General features: G+C 33.9%; 1 protein-coding gene and 1 long non-coding RNA gene across 8 annotated transcripts in view; one reads left to right on the top strand and one right to left on the bottom strand.

Annotated features, from left to right (window-relative positions):
• The window catches only part of LOC105214231 (bestrophin-1), a 39163-nt gene extending 24788 nt beyond the window's left edge, over window positions 1-14375 (bottom strand). For 2 of the 7 annotated variants that reach the window (XM_011187527.3, XM_011187535.3), the window contains exon 1: window positions 13951-14375. The gene's annotated coding sequence lies outside the window, so the exon portion shown is untranslated. Of the gene's footprint in view, window positions 1-9165; window positions 9587-13690; window positions 13877-13946 lie in introns of those variants that run through there. The other 5 variants (XM_011187534.3, XM_011187536.3, XM_011187530.3 and 2 more) reach the window with 4 other exon arrangements.
• On the top strand, window positions 390-4409 carry LOC128919964 (uncharacterized). The gene is made up of 2 exons (XR_008470073.1): window positions 390-3490; window positions 3549-4409. It is a non-coding gene; the product is annotated as an uncharacterized LOC128919964 (long non-coding RNA).
• Window positions 14376-14694: the final 319 nt, after the last annotated feature.

Genomic DNA, 14694 nt, shown 5'->3' with positions numbered 1-14694 from the left:
GTGTATTGTATTACCGCAACTCCATTCTAGATTGAAAATAGTTGCTGCTAACAGTGTCTTTAAGAGTAATATTTCTAACTTTGTACCACTCTAATGTGCATATCACGTTGCATATATTCTAATATATCCATTAAATATAGTACATTCAGTTCAAGATTATTAATATGCACTTTTTTCCATAGAAAAGCACATGTGTCTAAGTTTAAATACACAACCGATGTCAGAAAGGTGTCATGCACTGCCACATGCAACACGCGAATAATAAATAAATATACAAAAACTAACAAAATTGCATGCAATTTCTCCAATGCAACGATGATTAATAGTTGTGCAAAGAAATTACTCCACATTTCCAGCTAACTGAGTAAGCCCACACAAAAGTAAAGAGAGTAACGCAAAGCAGCGAACTTGCTGGCGCTTACATAACTGACTTTTTCAATCAACCGGTTTGTGTGTGACACAAATCATTCCAGACATTTAGAATTGTAAACAAATAAATGAGCCATCAAATTATAAGAGAGCGAATGAAGTGCGCTTACAGCTTGGCTTGGGTAAACTTTTCAGATAAAAATGTCGTAATTTGAAGCTACGCGGAGAATCATAATACGAACTTGCATGCAAGTATGTAAGTATTTGTGCGTTTGTGTGGGCAGTGCCAACTCGCGTTCACAGTTTTCATTGTCTGCTAAGCTGGCTGCCGCCAAGTCGTCAGTCGATTCCGGTAATGAGATGACCTCATTGGGTGTTTGCGTTGGTAAAAGCCACTAAAGTTAGTACACACACAGCAGAATCTATTCACATACATACAGTACATGATGAATATGAGAACGATTGGTTAAAAGAGCACGCAGATAATTCCACATTAAAAAAAGTAAAAAAAAAATAAATAAAAACATTAATAAAAGTGAACTGAACAGAGCTTGGTTCAATTAGAGCGTAGAATGAGCGCTGCGTAATGGTTGTGGAATGGCGTTCCGTAGACAGCTGAAACTGGATAACTAGGTTGGGATATATGAATGTAAGCGCATTTTTATAAACAACAATAAAACTGAGTGTCTTATTTCGGAAAGTATAAGTTTTTGAACGTTCGCTGGTTCAAGGTTTGCTCAAAAATATCATAATAACAGAGCAAGGGTTACATTTGTCTCTATTTTTTGCGCTAAGTTGGCTGGTTTTCTCTTTCGCTTGTTTTGATATTTTTCTACAAACCTTCGAACATCAAATTAACTTTAGAAGATTTTTTTCATGTCAGAGCACTCTTCTGAAGGTTGACTTTGCCAGCCGAAAGGTGAGAGAGGGAGATTTTGAAAAAATAAATGTTTAATTCTCAATATAGTCTCAAACTTGTTTATCCGTTTTCTGGTAGACTTTTTCAAGTTTGAAAACAAAAAGATGTCGGACGGAGCCAAATATTAAGAATACGGTGGATGAGACAGCAGTTCATAATTCGAACAGTTCGAGTGTTTATCATGATGTAAGGAAATTTTTTTTAATGGAGCAATTTTGTTGTAATTCGACAACGAATCGGCCCAATAAATCAGCATATTAAAGTTATGTGGGTATTTTGCGCCCATCCAAGTAGTCGATGTAGATTATAGATTTTGTAAACAGTAGACATCACCCTTCAGGTCAATAGGTCAGTGTACACGTTCTTTGTAGAAGGTTCTCCGCGTAACTTGTCTGACGTGGGACCACTTATCACTATCGCTATCAATTTTATTTGATAGTATCAAAGTAGAAATGATATGGCATATAACACCCAAGACCTCATTGATTTCACTGCACGTTCTCTAATTGAATCACCGACAGAATTTCGTGGACACACTAGGTTGTTATACACGATAGTAAAACTGTTTTACAATAGTGCCGCCATGGGTCTGTGAGTGGCTAATATTTAGCGTACCGGTCTTTGTGTTCAAAAAATTACGGCAATTTTAATTTAAAAAAAAATGTTCTTTAGTCTGCATCTCTGTTCCATTATTAAATATTTATACTTAAAAGCAATAGAAAGGCGAAAAAAGAAAAATGTAATTCGAAAGTCAGTATGATTTTTAATGATTCTTTAATTTTAATTCTCATACATATTTTTTATTTTATTTTTCCATTTATCTATGAACCTTACACTTATGTGCGGCGTCTACTATTAAGAGCTACCAAACTAGGCTTGAAAGGTAATTAATGACTCAATGGCATAGAAAAGATATACACATACTATACCGAGAGTCGGAAATGAAAATCATTACAAAAATAAAGATAGAAAAGAGAATAGAATATAAAGGTTAAAAGAGAATAAATAAAAATTCTACACAAAAAAAAATAACGAAAACAAAATACAAAGTCGGCTTTGTTATTCTACCTTTTTATATTCAAGTGATTACACATTCGCTTGCTCTGCAATTTTCGCACTAAAAACATGACATCATTTCAGTTTTAAACCTCTTTTTATGAGTCTGGATCGTTTGCGCGTTTGGGTACTGATTCCATTTAATTTGATTTACTTATTAAAAGTGTTGTTTTTTGGCGATACGGTCAAATGAAGAAGTAAATAAAAGAAAAGGACCTTGAAAAAGAAGAGTTTTGAAAATTACCCACAAAGAAGTAATTCTAAACCTAAATCATATTATTGAAAACAGCCATTAAAATAAATACAAATAAAAAATATTATTCAGAATTAAATTTATGGGTAGAAAAATAATATTTGATTACTGATTAACCACACTTTAACTCTTATTAAAACAAACTCAAATATTATATTTGAGTTGCATTTTTATATGTATATTTGTTTAGATAATCACAAAGTTCAGTAGTTGGATTCAGTATTGAAATGTTGATGATTATCATATAAAATGTCGTGTTTTGAGCGATGTTTGCTCAAATATTTCTCATACTAATTTGTGCAAATAAATCCAAGCCTAACCTCACTTCATGCTTTCCGCTCCGAATTACGGAAAAGTTCGATTATTGAGATGAGTCTCATATTTATTTCGCTAGATAATTATTCAAAAACCAATATTAAATACTAGTTATTGTGTTTTCCTTATTGCATTCACTATTTGTATTTTATGAAAATATTTACGCATGTAAATACAATATGTAAACAGAGAAGACTGGTGTGAATCACATAAATGTGGCTAAGTGCAATCAAAACAGAATAGTATTTACTATGAAAATATAGTGTTTACTAGATAATAGTAATAAGAGAGAGACAGATATCGCTTTGTAACATTATATACACTAGTATTTTACAAGCTTTTTTCAGCCTAGAAAAAGTAGATAAAAAGGTTGGTCTTGTAGCGGGTGGAGGGCAAGACAAAATACCTGGAGACCACACAAAAAGATTCCACGCGTCTTGGGAACTACGTCACTGTTGGCAGCTCTAAATTTGTCTGCCTCGGTACCAGCATAAATACAACCAACAATTCCAGCTTGGCTACCAATCGCAGAATAACTCTTGCCAATAGATACTTTGGAATCGGTGAGAAGTTGAGAAGTAGATCCCTCTCTCAAATAATATAAATTAAGCTCTATAAGTCTATTATACGCCGCAGCAACATGGACGATGACAAATCGAGACGAGGAAGTACTTGGATCAATCGAGGGAACTGATCTCTGCAATATCTTTGTTACGAAGGTGTACTGAAGAGTATGAAACAATGAACTGTATGAGCTCTACGGCGAAATGAATATAGTGAAGCGTGTAAAAATTCATCGAATTTGCTGGTTGGGCCATATCGTAACTATGGAAGACACTGTTCCAGCGAAAAGCTGCTTCAATTCGAGACCCATGGATAGACAACGGAAGCAAGAGCGCCTACGCATCCAATGGAAGGGCCAAGTACATAGTAACCTGTTTGCATTTGGAATCTTGGGATGTACAACTGTCGTGACTAGACAAAGTGTAAAGGGAACTGGCGCAGTTTTGTGTTCTCGGCCCAGAGCGACCCACGGTTTTAATGTCAAAAATTAAGTATTATTATACAAGAATAATTTGTCAATTTTGAGAGTTGAATGTCAACATGTTTCTGAATTTCACTAATCGTTTTTTATTGTTGTCGAATCAAAGTTGAGTGCTTTCGTTTCGAATCCTTAGGTCAAAGGTCATCAATAATTTAAGAATTTAGGTTTAAATTTATCTAGTCATTGTTGCTTTGAATTTAATTGATGAAATCATCCAACTATAAACTATTTATACAGTAGCGGACAGTGAAATCCGGACAACCATTCGATTTGTATTTAACGGGCGATTGTGACCGACCAGTGTATTTTACTGCCGAAAGGCCTATTCTTTCACATAAATACGTGTTCCGTACACGTTTTAAAGCAACTTTTAGTATATTTTTTAAGAGTTTAATAATTTATTTTGTGCTTGTGCTTCGCTAAAGATTAAATATACCGAATTTCAAAAAAAAGTCCGAAATGCAAAAAAGTAATATTTTGATTTTGGGAAAATAAAAACTGACAATTCGTGAAATAAGTAATAGAGTTGGCTTCAGCAAGTCCTACGTCGGAGAATTCCTTAAAAAAATCGATAGAACCAGGTCTCTGAAGAAACAAACTGGCTCTGGAGCAAAGAAGAAGACAAATTCAAAGGAAAATCGAGTGATGGAAAGTATTTGCTTGAGGAATCGCTTCAAAACTGCTGAGGATGTTAAAGTGAAGTTATTTCAAGGTGTCGGTACAGAAATTTGCGCAAGAACCGATCGTTGAAGGCTTCAAGATGTTGATTTGAACGCTCTTCGGCCCGCCAAAAAACGACTTTGGACCTCAATAATGCATCAAAACCGTATACGATGGGCAAAAGATCACGAAAATTGGAGTCATCTTGATTGGCGAAATGGTATCTTCTCGGATGAATCAAAATTTAACCCTTCTTCTAGCGACGGCATGTCGTACGTAAGGCGGAGAACTTGTGAGTGGTTCAAGGACGAAAGCCTTCAATGAAAGGTTAAGCAGAGAGGCAGCCGAATGGTCTGGGATGCTTTTTTTACCATACCCTTTGCCAACTAGTCCTAATAGATGGAACCATCATTGGGTTTAAGTACCAGGAGATACTTGAGACGAATTTAATACCCTCAATAGAGGACCATTTTTCATAAGCGGATGTACGATGACTCTCCGCCATCCCAGCGTGCCAAAATTTTAAGTATGAATTTGTTTGTACATCTAGGGGTTATTGCTATAATTTAAATTACAAATTTTATAATTGTCCTTTCATTTTTCTTTCAGGTGAAGAATTATTTATCAAAAATCGGGTTTTCGACTTTATAGTGTTCAGGTAATAGCCCGGATTTCAATCAAATTGAGAACTTTTGGTTTATAATGAAGACTCAGATATCACAGAAGAGACCAAAAACTTTAGGAAAATTGCATAGAATTTTCTAAGATGTGTAGTATAACGATATCGCAGCAGGAACATTACAAAATCTGATCAATTCAATGGAAGAGCACATAAAATCCGTTATAAAAAACAAAGGAGGTTCGACAAAATACTAATGTTAATGTTTTTGTATCAATTAATGTTCCCCTTAAATAATATTAAAAAAATATTTCTGTAGTGTAAAGAACAAAAAAGATATCACTGTTTATATTGTTAGCAACCAAAATGATAAAATATCTAAAATTAATTAAAATAAAAGGAAGTATAAGTGCAATCAACAACACTGACTTTGTTTACACTTAAAACTCAATTATCCTACATATACCATTGTTATAAAGTAAAAAGTTCAAACATTTGACTAAAATAATATGAAATAACTATGATTTTTTAGTTGTCCGGGATCACTGTCCGCTACTGTATAGTAAATATGGGATCTGATATCAGCAACGACTGACGTATTAGAAACAAATTTCTGAACAAAGACTGACTAAATAGGAAAAAGTGACCCAAATTATTCCAGACTTTTTCTAAGAATAAAAATAATTTGAAATAGCTACAGCCGATTTAAGCTGTTTAAGGCATCTTGATTTTTAGTAAAATCGTATACTAATGATATAAGAGTATATAATATACATATATTGTATCATAATTTGATTCAGAGATATTGTTTAATATAAATCATTTCAGCGAGTCTCGACTAGGCCGATCTGTTTAACTCTGCATTCTAGTAATGTATGTCGTATTAAGCTATTTAATATATATATACATATTTATAAAATTACTGCGATAAATTGGAAACATGATTGAGTAAAAACTATTTTCACAAACTTCGGTCTTTTAGTTACATATTTGCTTTTTGTATACATATACATATATTACAAAAACCTTGAAAATAAAGAAAAAGTCAACAATAACAAAAGCAGATAAGTACGTTTTAAGTTTTTGTAAAGCAATTGCTGGAAATATACTTTACAACAGATATTAAACAATAAAAGGAGGCAGAACGAAACTGGCAGCGACAGCTTTTAAATGTTTGTACGCGGAACATTGAACAATGGCAAGTTTAAGTTATTGCAATTATATGTAAATGAAAGTACAGGGTGACTAATGCGCCTGCTAGTAAGTGGGGAGGTGAAGTGTAGAAGAACACGCTATAAATAACGTATGCAACAGTTATAATTTATTAATATGTGTGTGTTTGTGTTTTGAAGATAAAATTTAAATTAGATAAATACTTCTAAAATTTTAGGGTTTAATATTCATTAACATTTCACGCGCCAAAACGACGTGTGTTATCAACAAACGAAAAATAGAAAATGATATAATAGTGGAAAACAAAAACAGCGTGTCGCTACTTTATTATCAAAGACGCCAAGAACTGTGTTGAAGGTGGCCGCATTGAAAGGGTACACGTGTTTGGGAAGATAAAATAAGAATGAATGGCGTGGAAAGAACGTAAAATGCATAGGCTTAGCGCGGCGTGGTGTTTACTCTCCAGTTGAATATTTTCAAAGCTTATGCACATAAATGTGTTTATAAATTATATTATAGGTATATATTTGAAGGGTGTCTTGAGGAGTGATTTTGATGTGTGAATAAATTAAGTGAATTGAATTTTTAAGAAACAAGTAAGGAAAGGCTAAGTTCGGGTGCAACCGAACATTTTATACTCTAGCAATTTATTTAGAGATTTACCTATATTTTTGGTGAAAAATTATCCTTAGGTACTGAGTTCTTCATGTTTGATATCAGAGGCCTTGAAAAGTTATGGTCCGATTTAGACAATTTTTCTACAAGTGATGTCACAGCTCAAATTTATGTATACATTATAAAGTGAACGAATCAGAAGGATTCATAATTGAGTCACATGGGAAGTAGGCGTAGTTGTGAACCGATTTCGCCCATATTCCACCAGTGTCATCAGGGTGTCAAGAACGTGTTATATACCGAATTTCATTGAAATCGGTAGAGTAGTTCTTGAGATATGGTTTTTGACCCACAAGTGGGCGACGCCACGCCCATTTTCCATTTTGTAAAAAAATCTCAGTGCAGCTTCCTTCTGCCATTTCTTATGTAAAATTTGGTGTTTCAGACGTTTCTCGTTAGTGAGTTAACGCACTTTTAGTCATTTTCAACCAATCCTTTGTATGGGAGGTGGGCGTGGTTATTATCCGATTTCTTTCATTTTTGAACTGTATAAGGAAACGGCTAAAAGAAACGACTGCAGAAAGTTTGGTTTATATAGCTTTATTGGTTTGCGAGTTATATACCAAAAACCTATTTGGGGGCGGGGTCACTCCCACTTTTCAAAAACAATTACATCCAATTGTGCCCCTCCCTAATGTGATCCTATGTTCCAAATTTTATTTTCATAACTTTATTTATGGCTTAGTTATACCTTTTTATGTGTTTTTGGTTATCGCCATTTTGTGGGCGTGGCAGTGGTCCGATTCCGCCCATTTTCTTAATCTTCTTATGGTGCCAAGGAATACGTGTTCCAAGTTTCATTAAGATATCTCAATTTTTACTCAAGTTACAGCTTGCACAGACGGACGGACGGACGGACAGACAGACATCCGGATTTGAACTTTACTCGTCACCCTGATCACTTTGGTATATATAACCTTATATCTCGTTTAGTTTTAGGACTTACAAACAACTGTTATGTGGACAAAACTATAATACTCTCTTTAGCAACTTTTGTTGCGAGAGTATAAATATCGTATCTGTCTAAGCTAAGGAAACTATTGATGAGTAACTATTGAAAGTGTACAAAAGGTGAGAAGAATTATTTCAAATATGTTGTGGTCAGGGATAGAAAAAGAAATAAAGTCTGTGAGTCTGGTGAGCATATAGCCAACTATAATTGATTATTTGTCCCGACAAAAAGTCTACGGTTGTCTCGAATTACCCGACGCATAATAAGATAATTTTTGCAAAAGTTATCTGCCATAAGATCCAAAGGGTCTGCAGTAAATCAGTGGGTAAATGTACATACGCCAAAGAATACATTTTGGATTCAAAAAAATTTCAAATATTTAAATTCCGATTAGGTGAAATTCAATGGATATTACGGAGATTAAAATGGACATGATTATATAATACAACAATAAGAACATTAAATTTTGAGGTCCTAGGAAACCCACATATTAAAATGGATGATATAACGTCAATTAGATCAACTTGCCCATTTAAAATTATGTATACCAATTTGGGTGCAGCATTTCTGTGATATCTTTCTAATGAAATTTAAGGTCGTAATTTTTCATTACTGAATTAAAGCATTTTTAGTATGTTTCAACATAACCTTTGTATGGGGGGTGGGCGTAGTTAGAATCCAATTTTATACTGTATAAGGAGGTGGCTGAAGAAAACGACCCTACAAAGTTTGGCTGATATAGCTTTAGTAGTTTACGATTTGCAATACCAACTTACTCAGGGGGTCAAGTAATATGTGTATCAAGTTTCATTAAGATATCTGAATTTTTACTCAAGTTATCGCTTGCACGTACAGACGGGCGGACAAACATGCGGATGCCAACTCCACATATTATGCAATTATTAATGACTTTATATTTCGGTAATATTAAATTAGAAGAATTTTAACTGTCAAAAATGCTCCCTAAACCAAAAAGAGTTTGTGGATTTTTATAATAAAAATTCTTTCTAAACCTATATCAATATGTGTGTGCTAATGTTAATTTATGTGCCATTCGGTTTTCTATAAAACTGTTTACGTTAATATACGATACCGGCAGTGATGGTGAGTAGTTGTTTGCGATATTTACCATTTACGTTACGGACATTGATAGCGTTTGCCTAGTGCATAATTTAGATGGACGCTTGTACAAACTATACATACATATGTACTTATGTATAGTATGTATGTATGTAAAGTAATGTATTATTCATTATTCATGGCGTGAATTACTGGTCATGCTGTTAGGTTATTGACATATTTGCAACGATTTTGTTGTTTCAATGTTTTATTACGCCGGCTTTGGCTACACAATTTCCGCGATAAAATCACTTTTGGCGTTTTCTTTTTCGTTAATTTTAGCTAATGTTATTTACTCTTATTTTGGAAACCATTCGCACTGATTTTCTTTCTTTTCCAATGTAGAATTTATGAATACCAAGTACAATATATATGTTTGTGGCATTATGATTTGTTAGCGAATCACATAACACCAATCCAACTAAGTGTTATTTTTTCATTGTTTACTTAAGTACACACATACATATGTGCGTACTTAAGTGAGATTTCATTAGAATTACTCTGGCAAATGTGAAAGATTATTACACATACGATTTATGTGCGATTCACCGCGCGGCTCTTCAAGTTTTAGCACCACAAGGCATAAAATAATTATTTGTAATTACGAAAATTGCAAATGATCGAACCAGAATTGCCTGTTTACTTTAGCCACGAGCACATAGTACTGAAATGTGCATTTAAAATTTTAATTGCATCATACTCTAGGCAGCTGAAATAGGCTGTTTTACTGAATTGCGGAGCATTTCATTTTAATTTAAATATATTATACTATAAAATGGCTTCGTCTACTTCAACTCGTTGACAGTTTGCGGAATGCGAGCACTGAACTGCAAATTATTTCGTTCCGCATGCCGCCAGTGGGGGGTGTTTGGGCTTTGTGTGTCCACCTTTGGGAGTAGAAACATATCCCACAAGTATGTAAACATATATATTTCATTTCACTTGTTCTTTTATTTATTTTTATTGACGATAGTACATATGTACATATCAAATATTTGTATGTGTGTGTAGGAATGTAACAAACATAAAGTACTCACTCAATTCTCGGTAGCGTACTCACTTGATTTACACTCTTATGCGATTGCTACTGCAAATGACTCATGCAACGTAATGAACTAACTGACAGCTACAATAATGCCCGCGGAGATATGTTGCACAGTGGTTTGGGGTTAGTTAAATGTTGATCAAATTCAAAGCCTTGTTCTTTTGTAAACTTGTGGCAAAATAATACTTTCTAATTTAAGACAAGTAAGGAAGGGCTAAGTTCGGGTGTAACCGAACATTTTATACTCTCGCAATTTATTTATTTAACTTTATTTATATTATATAATACACAATTTGACCCACATATTCGTCATATATATTGTATAAAGTCCATTGAAAGTTGGAAACCCTAATATTAGGTTAGAAGTACCGATGTCCTCATGTTCGATATTTGAGGATTTGACAACCTATGGTTTGATTTTGGTGATTTTTAGAATGAGGCTGCCACACTATAAACATAGTATTTGTGCAAAGTTCTGCACCGATATCTTCACTAGTGCTTACTTTATATATTGTAAAGTAAACGATTCAGATCGTCTTAAATATGTACAGAAAACTTAGTAGGGGCGAGGCCACGCCCACTTGCCCAAAAAAATTACATCCACATATGCCCCTTCATAGTGCGATCCTTCAACCAAATTTTACTTCGATTGCTTTATTTATAGCTTAGTTATGGCACTTGTGCCCGGTTTCATAGTTCGTACTTAAGTTGTGCCCAAATAAAATCTTAGCTAAGCATTGTTGTTGACTGAGTAGTCATTTGCGTTTCACAGTCGATGCTTATTTTCTATAAAACTCTATTATGATATATGGCAGCACAATGAAAAACATTTGTTTACAAATACCATATGACAAATTGAAATTATTGTTAATGAAAAATAACTTTGCGACGAATAAATTTAGAATCTGGGAAATGGATGGAAACAATGAACGGACACCGAATTTCACCGTAAGCGAGTGGGGGCACCTATTGCAACTTGCAGGAAAGCATATAACCGTCATCGAATGCAAGAAATTCCAAAATTTTTTTCAGCAAATAATTTTTATTTTATTTTTTTGACAAATAAGTCAATATTCAAAACAAAAATCAGCTGTGACTTAAGCACTGCTTAAGTCTCCCATTTTCAGTACTTAAGCAGAACTTAAGTATGAACTGTAAAACGCAATATTTCTGTTTTATCTTAAGCACAACCTAAGCACTGACTGTGAAACCGGGCATAAGTGTTTTCGGTTTTCGCCATTTTGTGGGCGTGGCAGTGGTCCGATTATGCACGTCTTCCAAGTTTCATCAAGATATCTCAATTTTTACTCAAGTTACAGCTTGCACGGACGGACGGACAGACGGATTTGAACTTTTCTCATCACCCTGATCATTTTGATGTATATAACCCTATATCTAAATCGTTTAGTTTTAAGACTTACAACCAATGTGGACAAAACTATAATACTCTCGTAGCAACTTTGTGCTACCAACTTTGTTGCGAGAGTATAAAAATTCATATTCACTATTTTAGAGGCTTAAGAGAGCTTGTCAAAACGTAGTATTAGAATGTCAAACAAGAAAATATAACAAAAAGCCACATTTTGAGACAATTCCACTAAAATATCTCGAAACACTAACAGCATGAAAAAGTGGTCCGTACTTTTAATGACTGAGATTTAGAATACAGTTCCCTATCTCGAATCACCATAATCCACAAAAAAACTTCGAGTTGGAAAGACTTTCGAGTTACGGAAGGTAGTTTGTATGAAATTTTATATCTATTGCCAATTCAAGAGTTCGAGTTTTGAAACTTAAATTGTATATTTGTTTTTTTTTTTTTTATTTATAGATACTAAAATAAAATCTATCGCCAAAATATTTATTTATATTGGAGATATTTAAATAATAAACCCTATTCTACTTTATTTAAAAAATTTGGCTTGTCTAAAGCACTAAAGTAACCTAACTTTGACAATTTGTATTGTGAGTAAAGAAAAGGAATGGAACTTTTTTAGGGCTTTATAAAAATGTATATATACCGATATTTTGATATAAAATGACCACAGAGCGAAACTTCGGAATCACATTTTTTAAGAGGGACGAAGGGCGATAACCATATGAACCAAAATAAAAAACGAAACTACATGATTAGTAAAGCACCCATACATCAATTTTTGTACAAAATGACTTAAAAGTGTCTTTTTTTAATTTTTTACAGAAAAAATCAGCAGCAAATTGTTTATAAAAAAATTTCTTTTAAAATTGCGACATAATATGTATAACTACTAAGCCACATATGAAAAATACAGTCTCGAGAAATAATTTATATTTTTTTCGTGCTGGAGCTGACCATCCTAAACGATTCATACTACAGTGACTTGGACAGTACAACAACTTGACCCGACATTAACCCAACAAAATATTTAGAGATCTGTTTGCATCCAAAACTTATTCTCCAAACTGAAAATGTCACTTTTTGAGCCGAATTCTCGACATTTGCACGAAATACGCATGCTGCCAGAAATATGGTCAAAAGTAGTTGCTAGCGACGGCCAATATTTTAAATAACATTTTTGTAACCGTTTTTATACAAAAAAAAACCCTTAAATTTACAAAACCGGCGGAAGCAAAGTTGTAGACCAATAAGATTCTACTTTAAATCGAAAAATTCTGACTTTTTTTCAAAATCTTAAATTGCCTTAGAAATTTGTCGATAAAAAAATGTAAAACAATACCTTCTTTTAGACTTTGAGCTAATAAATTAAACAGACCTTTTTCAATTATTGCATACAAAATGGTATTACTTTAATTTCTTCATAAAAAATAATTTCTGAACTCTTTCATCACTTCCGTCCCACTGTAGCGCACAACACCGGAAATCCAATACTCGCGCCGGCTATATGGCCCAACATGACTGCATTAAATTCTTGTATCGCTATTTACTACTGCAATTTTGCAACTTAAATTATATTTAATTATTCATGAGAATAAGCGGCAGAAGTAGAACGTACACACAGATTTACATATGTATGCAATTATGTGTATTTAATATTAAAATAGCACATAGAATGTTTCTGCAACTTTGTATGAACCATCAATTCGTCGGCGAAAATCAATACAAAGCACAATCACGACTCAAATCAAAATGTGACGCGACGCTTGAAACATAAAAACCGCGACAAATGGGCGGGAGCGACGACCGGCGGAGGATGTGAAGTTAGTTAGTTAGCATGTACAGCGAAGCGCCACCTAAATAGAATTCGCATGTCGCGCACAACATTTAGAAACACGAATAAGACATGGTAGAAGAAAGTAAATGGTAACTAAGCATTTATGGAAAGGCTTGCGAAATAATAAAAATCACGCGGCGCACTTTCTGCTTGAATTTATAAGATTTTTATTTTGTGCTTTACTTTCTGCGTGCTTTTCGTTCGCTTTGTGTTTAAATGGACAATTGCCAATCAAAAATTGTTTGTTTTTGTTATTAATTTCACAATTTAACACATACACTTTCTGTTTACAAAGAAGAAGCGGCAACTTGCACCAAAAAATCACTGAAGAGCTGGCAGACTTAAACTAATTTGCCACGAAAATCCCGAAAAGCGTCGAAACTAAGTTAATCCAATACAAATCCACTACTTCAGGTAGCTGATCACAACACATTGTATACTACGAACGCCAACAATAGAGCAACATTCGTGAGAGCGGTTCAAAAGTCGCAAAAACAAATGAAAACACAAATAAACACACACACACACACTCACTCACGTGTTTGTCACTGCAGCGGCAATTAAGGTAGGCAACCAAATGTCATAGGTAGCGGCAGCGCAGAGTAAATGCAATATTTGCAGTTGCCATTATGTCTCCCGCTTTGCTGCTCTCCCTACGTACTAGGTCTCAGCAGCCGCCTCAGCTGCTTGTTGTTGCTTATATGCTCAAGTAGAGAACGTATATTTTTGTGCGTTGCTTGCTTTGCCTTTCTGCCTCTTTCTTATTAGTAACACTTCTTTTCGGTGTTTAATAAATTCTTTAAATTAATTTATACACAGAAATACGTTATTTAACACTTGCTTGCGTACTTTTTCACACAAATATATTTATTTACACACCACGACAACACTAGCGAAAACACTACACAAGAATAATAAATAATTTAATTCCAAAGCACTTCGAACACTTTGCCCAACCGCTACTCGCATCCGCACTCGATTGGCAACGCCAGCTGACTGACTCGCCAGCATTTGCGAGCTATTGCGGAAGGCTGTCTATGGAGTGTTTAACCCGTGCATGATGCGATGTGTCATTTTGACACAGTGCTCTAGTATTTAAAATAAAGAGATGATATATTCACTTTTGTTTAATTATATACAAGTGAGTATACTTACTTTGATTAATTATTTCAGTTGTGCTGATATTTACTAATTGTTTTTGAATTTTGGTATCTTATTTTAATATATACACATATATAATACACAAATATTTTACAATTTTTCGCTTAAAAATTATATATGA

The sequence above is a fragment of the Zeugodacus cucurbitae genome, chromosome 2, assembly GCF_028554725.1.
Source record: "Zeugodacus cucurbitae isolate PBARC_wt_2022May chromosome 2, idZeuCucr1.2, whole genome shotgun sequence".
Lineage (NCBI taxonomy): Eukaryota > Metazoa > Arthropoda > Insecta > Diptera > Tephritidae > Zeugodacus > Zeugodacus cucurbitae.
Note: the sequence above shows the minus strand (reverse complement) of the source record. Positions and strands in the feature narration are given on the sequence as shown.